This window comes from Neurospora crassa (assembly GCF_000182925.2).
Source record: "Neurospora crassa OR74A unplaced genomic scaffold supercont12.8, whole genome shotgun sequence".
NCBI lineage: Eukaryota > Fungi > Ascomycota > Sordariomycetes > Sordariales > Sordariaceae > Neurospora > Neurospora crassa.
In genome coordinates, this window is record NW_011929459.1 from 183,311 (window position 1) to 192,308 (window position 8,998).

An 8,998-nucleotide genomic window follows, 5' to 3' on the forward strand; every position below is an offset into this window, starting at 1 on the left:
ATTTTTAATATTCTTTAAAAATCTATAGGAGGGAATAATTCTTATACTAAATTATACTTATAACTATAGTAGGTCTTTAAGGTAAATAGCCTTTGGTTGATAGAATAATATAAATAAAGGAAGTTAGTAAAATAGATTTATAATTTTAAGAAAAGGATTAGCTCTAAGGGTTAGGTATATTGGGTTTTGGGTAGACGCTTTAGGAGTAAATTACTACTAGTTAGATAATTAACCGGCGGCTTTTAGTATCCGGGTATAAAAGCCCTTAATAAATTTCGGTTGTCCGGCGTACGTTTAATAATTAATTTAGAATTAGTATAGATAGGGGGAATTTAATTATCTAATTAAAATATAGTATTATAATAGTTAGAAAGTAGTGTTAATGCAATATAATTTCTGCCTAGTGCTTTGAATATTAAAGTAAAGAAATTTAATTAAGTATAAGTAAATAGTAGGAATAATTATAATTTTTTTAAAGTAGTTAAATACTTTATTATTTAATTAGTAATATATATAAATAGATTAACGAGATTCCTACTATCCCTATTTATTATTTAGCGAAATTATAGCTAAGGGAATAAGTTTAGTAAAATTAGTAGGGAAAGAAGACTCTATTAAACTTAACTTTAATTTAATATTATAAAAAGATATAGGAAATATAAAATAGGTAGGAGCTTCAGCGCTAGTAAAATACTACTATTCTTATTATTTTTTTACTTATTTAATTAAGCGGGGCTAGATTTTCGTCCAACTTCTAATTTTAAAGTCTTTTACAAACCGACCCGGGTTAAAGATATTGTTAGGTAGGGAGTTTGGCTAAAGTAGTATATTTATTAAACTATAATGTAGGTATCCTAAGGGGGGCTTATAGAAAATAGAAATCTCTAGTAAAATAAAAGGGTAAAAGTCCCTTTAATTTTAATTTTTAGTATAAATACAAACTATAAAAGTATAGCCTATTAATCCTTTAGTCCCTCGAAATTTAAAGCTAGAAGTACTAGAAAAGTTACTATAGGGATAATTGGCTTATAGCGGCCAAATGTTTATAACAATATTACTTTTTAATCCTTCAATATTAGTTCTTCCTATTATACTGAAATAGAATTCAATAAACATTAAATTATTTACTTACTAATAAGGAACGTAAACTAGGTTTAAACTATCGTAAAATAAGTTAATTTTACCCTACTAATAACTTTATTACAATAGTAATTAAACTTAATATAAAAGGAACTATTTATTTAAATAATTAGTTTTTATAATTATTCGACTAGGTAGTACCGCAACGCTACTATCTATTAAATAATAATTGAACGCCTCTAAATTAGAATTTATATTAGAATGTAATAATACTTCTAGTATATTATAGATATATAAAAATAGGCTCCGGCCTTATATTTTAGTAAGCGATTCCTCTATTAGCCTTAAAGTAGTTAGTAGTAATTTGTATATTATAATTTTAATATACGTTAGATTAAATCCTTTATAAACGATTTAAATATGCGAAAGGGTCTTATAAATAGTAGAGTAGCTTTATTATTACAATCTACTAAAGGTAAGCCCTCCTTCGCTTAAATTTCCTAGTAGAAGGGTCTGTTTAATAAATAGGTATTTATTAGAGGGTCCCCCTAAGATTTGGTTACTAGAGTCCGAGAGGGCGAAAGCACTTTACTAGAGGAAAAGTATAGGGTAAGTAGGGATAGGAAGGGGATTTAGTTAAGTTTAATATTTTTTAAGTTTGGATAATATTACTCTAAGGGCGTAGGCGGGCTGGGTATAAGGGGTTTATTATATTAGTAATTAATTTATAGAAGGTTCGGTAATTATATATAGTATATATTCGGGGAAGCGTCGACCGGCGTAGTATATATAGGTACAGCCGGGCTAGGCTTTTATAAATTTTAATAATTATAGTAGGTAAAGTAAATAAAAGCGACCGATTAAGTGGCAGCGGGGTAGGAGCGACCGGGTAAGCGAGTAATTTTTAAATAAATTTGTAATTTTAAATAAATAAATATATTTACGACCGGGTTGGATATAGTACTAAGTAGGCAAACGTATTTAAATTGTATAAAGTAGTATAGAGAAGAGAGGGTAGGTAAGTACGTCTGGGCGGGTTAGGTATATAAGGTAGGTAGGTGCGTTTAGGTATAGAATTTTTATATAAATAGTAGCTATATTAGAAAGGTAAGGGCGAGGGCCTATATAGGGTAGATAAAAAGGACCGAGAGGCTTGGGGGGGTTAAAGGGTTATTTTCTAACTCCTATTAGGAGGGGCTTATTAAAGGAAAGAGTAGGGTAGTAGTAGGAGGGGGTAAGTAAGTAAAGAAGTTATATAGTTAAATAAAGGTATTTATAATTTTTTTATTAAAAAATGTAGTAAGGTAAGTAGGAAAAGGTTATATAGGATTATATTTTTATATAAAGTAAAGGTATAAAGGGGGAGGCTATCTTTTTAATTTCTAAGTAGGCGAGGCAGTAGGTAGGCTATTTAGGCTAAGAATAGTTTAATCTTTAGGGGGGGAGCGAAAATTTCTTTCTTCTTTTTCTTTTCTTTTTTTATTTATTTATTTTTTTTCTTTCTTCTTTTTCTCCTCCCTCTTTTTTCTTCCTACTTTTATCCTCTTTATTACTCTTCCTCCTCCCTTTCCTTTCCTCTCTGTCTTCCTTCGTTTTAGTCCTTTTTTTCTTTTCTCTTCCTTTTTCTTTTTTCTTTTTAACTTTTAACCTCTTTTTAGGGCTTTCCTCTCTTAATATTTCTTTCCTTATACCTCTAAACCCCCCTCCGTTCCCTTCTTTTATATTATATTTATATAAGGATAAAAAAGTAATATAATTAATATATAAATAAAATAAAGAAGGTTCTTATTCTTCTTTTCTTTATTTTTTTTTTTTTTTTTTTTTTTTTTTTTTTTTTTTTTTTTTTTTATATATATTTTTCTTACTTTCCTTCTACCTTTTTACTTTTGTAATATCTTGCCCCCTTAGTAAGCTTCTTCCTTTCTTTTTCTTTTTATTCTTCTTTTCGTCCTTTTATTCTACCTCCAAATCTTTATTAAGTAAGGGCATTTATAAAGTAAATAAATACTTTTAAAATAGTAGGAGCCGGATTATAATAAGGGTAGAGGTTTTTTTTATAAATATAGGAAGAAGAAGGTATTTAGAGGTAATTAAATTAATTAATTAGAATTTATACGGTTTTGAATGAATTGTTAGGGAAGGGTAGGTAAATAATTGATAGTAGGAAAGAAGAAAAAGAAGAAAAAAAGAAAAAAAAAAAAGAAATTTTGAAAGTAGTAGAAGAAGAAGGGTAGTAGAATTTAGGGGGTATAAATAGTTAATAGAGTAGGTAGGGTGTTAGGTAGTTTTAATTGTATAGGTAGGGAGGATATATTAAGGTTAGTATATTAATAAAGAAGGTTGAATTAGTAAATGTAAAAAGAAAAAAATAAGAGTAATATAAATATTTTTAATATAGTTATAAAATATTATAAATTATATTAAGGAAGATAAAAAGTAGTTAGTTTTTTATTTAGTAGAAATGTAGTTTGAATAAACGTTATAGGGTAGGTATATTTACTTTATATAAGAAAGGCGTAATTGAAATTAAAAAGGTAGAAGAGGGAAAAGTAGTAAAGGGTAGTATTTACCGAGTATAAGGTAGGTAAGAACGACCGGGTAGGTAAGGAAGGTATAATCGACCTTTAGAAGCCGAAGTTTTAAAAAGGAAAATTACGAATAGGTAGTGTTTATTAAGTATAAGGTAGGTAAGAACTATAGGGTAGGTACGATGGGCCTATATAAAAAAGGTAAAATTAAAGTTGAAAAGAAAAAAGTAGTAGGCGGGTAATATTTATTGAGTATAGGGTAGGTAGGAATAACTAGGTAAGTAAGGAAGGTATAATTAATTTAATAAGGAAGGTGTAGTTTTTATAAATTTGGAACGAGATTCTTAAGAAGGTACGACTTAATTAGGTAATTAGGTAGTTGTAAATCGATTTTTAAAATTTTTTATACTAGGGAATTTTATAGGAATTGAAAAGTCGCAGTTTAAACCGTCGGATTATATTATCCTTAAATTCGAGGTTAGAAGGTATATAAAAAGGAGTAGCGGAGAGTAATAGGAAAGAGTAAGTAGTAAGATTATTCGGTCGTTCTTACCTCCGGTTCCCTCTTATAGGTATAAGTAAGGATATATAGGGCCTATTCTATTTAAAAGCCTTTTATAGGAGGGTTACTTTAGTCTATAGTTTAAGTACTTTCCTATAGTAATTTATAAAGGAAATTAAATTCTAATTTATAGAGCGTTATTATTATATAGCTTCCTATAGTTTATTAGAGAATTAATGTTAATAGTACGAATTACCTTAGTACTATTTTAATAAGGGTTCTATTTCTATTAAGCGGTATTTAAAAAGATCTTATAAATATTAGGGAGTACCTTATAAGCGTTGAGGGGTGGGCTCTATAAATAATTAACCGCTAGTTAAATTTATTTATAAGCTGCTAAGGGTACTGGCTAGTTAGGGAAGCTTTCGAGTAGAATCTTCTATATTAAGCTTCCTCTTAGGGCGTATAAATGGTATATAAGAGGCGTTTTATACTCTCTTATCCTCCTACCGATTGCGTTCTAGGGAATTTAGAAGGGGAAAGTAAATATATATTTCGAGGTAAGTTCGGCCCTACTATATAAGTTTCGGATTACTTACCTTTATAATTTTATAAACTCTTTTATTTACTTACAAACGGTTAGCCTTTTTAGGCGTACGATAATTATTTAGTTAATTTTGTTAATAATTATATATTTATTTTAAAGATTAAACTATATATATTTAAATTTAAATAATTAAATTGTAAAACTACGAATAGTTTATTAAATTAATTATAATTTATTTAATAGTACTTTACTATATAAATAACTGTAGTAATTCTAGAGCTAATATATATTAAAAACCCTGACTTCGGAAGGGGTGTATTTATTAGATTAAAAACTAATACCCTTCGGGGCTAATTAGTAATTTATAATAATTTTTCGAATTGTATAACTTTGTACTAGCGATAGTTTATTTAAATTTCTACCCTATTAACTTTCAACAGCTAGGTCTTAGCTAATTATAGTAATAATAGGTAATAGAGGGTTAGGGCTCGATTCCGGAGAAGGAGCCTAAAAAACAGCTACTATATTTAAAGAAAGTAGTAGGCGCGCAAATTACCCAATCCTAATATAGGGAGGTAGTAATAATAAATATTAATATAAGGCTCTTTTGGGTCTTATAATTAGAATAAATATAATTTAAATCCCTTAACGAAGAATAATTAGAGGGTAAGTCTAATACTAGCAGCCGTAGTAATTCTAATTCTAATAGTATATATTAAAATTATTAAGGTTAAAAAGTTTGTAATTAAACCTTAGATTCGGCCTATCGGTCCGCCTTATTACGTATATTAATTAGGTTGGGCCTTTTTTCCTAGAGAACCGTATACCCTTTACTAAGTATATTGGGGAATTAGGACTTTTACTATGAATAAATTAGATCGTTTAAAGAAGGCCTATATTCGAATATATTAGTATAGAATAATAAAATAGGACATATAGTTCTATTTTATTAGTTTCTAGGACCGCTATAATAATTAATAAGGATAGTTAGAGGTATTAGTATTTAATTATTAGAAGTGAAATTCTTGGATTTATTAAAGATTAACTATTGCGAAAGTATTTGCCAAGGATATTTTTATTAATTAGGAACGAAAGTTAGGGGATCGAAGACGATTAAATACTATTATAATTTTAATTATAAACTATACCGATTAGGGATCGGACGGTGTTATTTTTTAACCCGTTTGGTACCTTACGATAAATTAAAATATTTAGGCTCCTAAGGGAATATAGTCGTAAAGTTAAAATTTAAAGAAATTAACGGAAAGGTACTATTAGGGGTGGAACCTACGGTTTAATTTAATTTAATACAGGGAAATTCACTAAGTCTAAATATAATAAGGATTGATAAATTAAAAGCTCTTTCTTAATTTCGTAGGTAGTAGTATATAGTTATTTTTAATTAGTAGAGTAATTTGTTTATTTAATTATAATAACGAACAAAATTTTAATTTATTAAATAGCCTATATTACTTTAGTAGTACACTAGCTTCTTAAAGGGACTATTGGTTTAAATTAATAGAAATTTAAGGTAATAACAGGTTTGTAATGCCCTTAAATATTCTAGGCTGTATACGTACTATACTAATACAGCTAACGAATATTCCCTTAGCCGGAAAGTCCGGGTAATTTTATTAAATTATATTGTATTAGGAATAGAGTATTACAATTATTACTCTTTAATAAGGAATCCCTAATAAGCGTAAATCATTAATTTACATTAATTATATCCCTGCCCTTTATATATACTGCCTATCGCTACTACCGATTAAATAGTTTAATAAAGCTTCTAAATTAGCTTAAGGAAGTTAGTAATAACTACCTAGGGCCGGAAAACTATCTAAATTCAGTTATTTAAAGGAAATAAAAATCGTAATAAAGTCTCTATTAGTAAATTAGTAGAAGGATTATTATAGAATTATAAAACTCCTATAAACTATCGCAAATCTTATTTATATAATTATTTTAGTACTAGTAGTTTAGAAAGGCCTTCGGGCCCTCCCGGATCCTTAGGTCTCTTACTCGTAGGAAGTTACCCGCCGGAGTACTAAAACTAAATTCTTAATATTTTATATTTTTCTAAATAAATTTTTAAATAAATTAAAACTTTTAATAACGGATCTCTTAATTCTAGTATTAATAAAAAATATAGCGAAATATAATAAGTAATATAAATTATAGAATTTAATAAATTATTGAATTTTTAAATATATATTATATTTACTAATATTCTAGCGAGTATACTTATTCGAATATTATTTTAATTATTAAGTTCTATTTATATTAGAAATCTGTAGTTATTCGTAGTCCTTTAAAATTAATAGCGGATTCGTTAATTATACTGAATATAATAATTCTATATTGTTATAATTATACGGCGGGTTCTTATTGTAAAACCCCTTATTTTTAAAATTGACTTCGGATTAAGTAGGAATACCTATTGAATTTAAGTATATTAATAAATAGAGGAAAAGAAACTAATAAGGATTGTCCTAATAATAGTAAGTAAAGTAGTAATAGTTCAAATTTAAAATCTAATTTTAACCCGAATTATAATTTATAGAAGAAACTTTTAGTAAAGTACCTTTTAAGTCCCTTAAAACGGGGCGCTATAAAGGGTGAGAGCCTTATATAATTAAATGCCGATTTAATATAAAGTTCCTTCGACGAATTGAATAGTTTAGGAATATTATTTAAAATAGGAAGTAAATTTCTTCTAAAACTAAATACTAATTAGAGACTAATAGTATATAAGTAGAGTAATTGAAAAATGAAAAGTATTTTGAAAAGAGGATTAAATAGTATATAAAATTATTAAAAGGGAAGTGTTTGTAATTAGATTTATACCGTTCCAATTATTCGGTATTTTTATTAGTATATTTAGGACGGTTTAAATTAATATCGGTTTTAGTAGGAGGATAAAAGTCCGGGGAATATAGCTCCTCCGGGAGTATTATAACCTTAGGTATAATACCCTCGCTAGGACCGAAGTTCGTATATTTATAAGAATATTAGTGTAATAGTTATTAATAACCTATTTTAAAATATAAATTAAGGAGTTAAAGTTTTATACGAATATTTAGGTATAAAACCCGCACGTATAATAAAAATAAATATAAATAAGAGCTTCGGCGTATTATTAACTAATTTTAATATATTTGGATAGATTTAAATAAGAGCGTTAAACTTTAAACCCGAAAGATAGTAAATTATATTTAAATAGGGTAAAGTTAGAGGAAACTCTAGTAGAAGCTTGTAATAGTTTTAATATATAAATTAATTGTTAAATTTAAGTATAGGGGCGAAAGATTAATCGAACTATCTAATAGCTAATTACCGCCGAAATTTCCCTTAGAATAGCAGTATTATTCTTTAATTTTATAAAGTAAAGCGAATAATTAGGGATTCGGGGGCGCTTTTTAACCTTTATCCATTTTCAAACTTTAAATATATAAGAAGCCCTTATTACTTAATTAAATATAGGCATTCGAATATACCAATACTAGTAGGCCATTTTTAGTAAGCAGAACTAGTAATATAAAATAAACTAAACGCGGAATTAAAGTACTAAAGTAGATGCTCATTAAATACTATAAAAGGCGTTAGTATATTTTAATAGTAGGACGGTAGCTATAGAAGTCAGAATTTACTAAGGATTATATAATAATTTACTTACCGAATATACTAGCCCTAAAAATAGATAGCGCTTAAACGTCCTACCTATACCCCGCCCTTAAGGTAGAAACAATACCTTAAGGAATAAATAATTATAAAGGTTAATAACGAAGCCTAGGGCGTAAACCTAGGTCGAACGGCCTCTAGTACAAATTTTAATAGTAATAGTAAATACTTTAATAAGAATTTGAAGGACCGAAGTAGGGAAAGGTTTTATATAAATAGCGGTTGGATATAAATTAGTCGATCCTAAACTATAAGGAAATTCCGTTTCAAAGGGGCACTTATACTCCATATAGCAAAAGGGAAACCAATTAATATTCCGGTACTTAGATATAGGTTTTATATAGCAACGTAATTAAATACAGAAATAACGGTAGGGGCCCCGGGTAGAATTCTCTTTTCTTCTTAATAATCTATTACCTTAAAAATAGTTTATTTAGAAATAGGGTTTAATAGCCGGAAGAGCCTAATACTTTTATTAAGTCTAATATACTTTTAATATCCTTTAAAAATCTACGGGAGGGAATAATTCTTACGCTAAATCGTACTTATAACTATAATAAGTTTCTAAAGTAAATAGCCTCTAATTAATAGAATAATATAAATAAAGGAAATTAGTAAAATAGATCCGTAATTTTAGGAAAAAAATTAGCTCTAAGGGTT

At 27.6% G+C, this 8,998-nt stretch overlaps 4 non-coding genes across 4 annotated transcripts; all 4 read left to right on the forward strand.

Annotated features, from left to right (window-relative positions):
• The first annotated feature begins 4 nt into the window (after positions 1-4).
• NCU15756 lies at positions 5-1,421 on the forward strand. Its single transcript, XR_898067.1, has one exon. It is a non-coding gene; the product is annotated as a 28S ribosomal RNA (ribosomal RNA).
• A 3,356-nt stretch (positions 1,422-4,777) lies between these two features.
• On the forward strand, positions 4,778-6,570 carry NCU15757. The gene has a single exon (XR_898068.1). It is a non-coding gene; the product is annotated as an 18S ribosomal RNA (ribosomal RNA).
• Positions 6,571-6,761: 191 nt separating this feature from the next.
• NCU17353 lies at positions 6,762-6,915 on the forward strand. The gene has a single exon (XR_898069.1). It is a non-coding gene; the product is annotated as a 5.8S ribosomal RNA (ribosomal RNA).
• A 45-nt stretch (positions 6,916-6,960) lies between these two features.
• Positions 6,961-8,998, forward strand: NCU15759 (the record flags this gene model as incomplete). Its single annotated transcript, XR_898070.1, has 1 exon — positions 6,961-8,998. It is a non-coding gene; the product is annotated as a 28S ribosomal RNA (ribosomal RNA).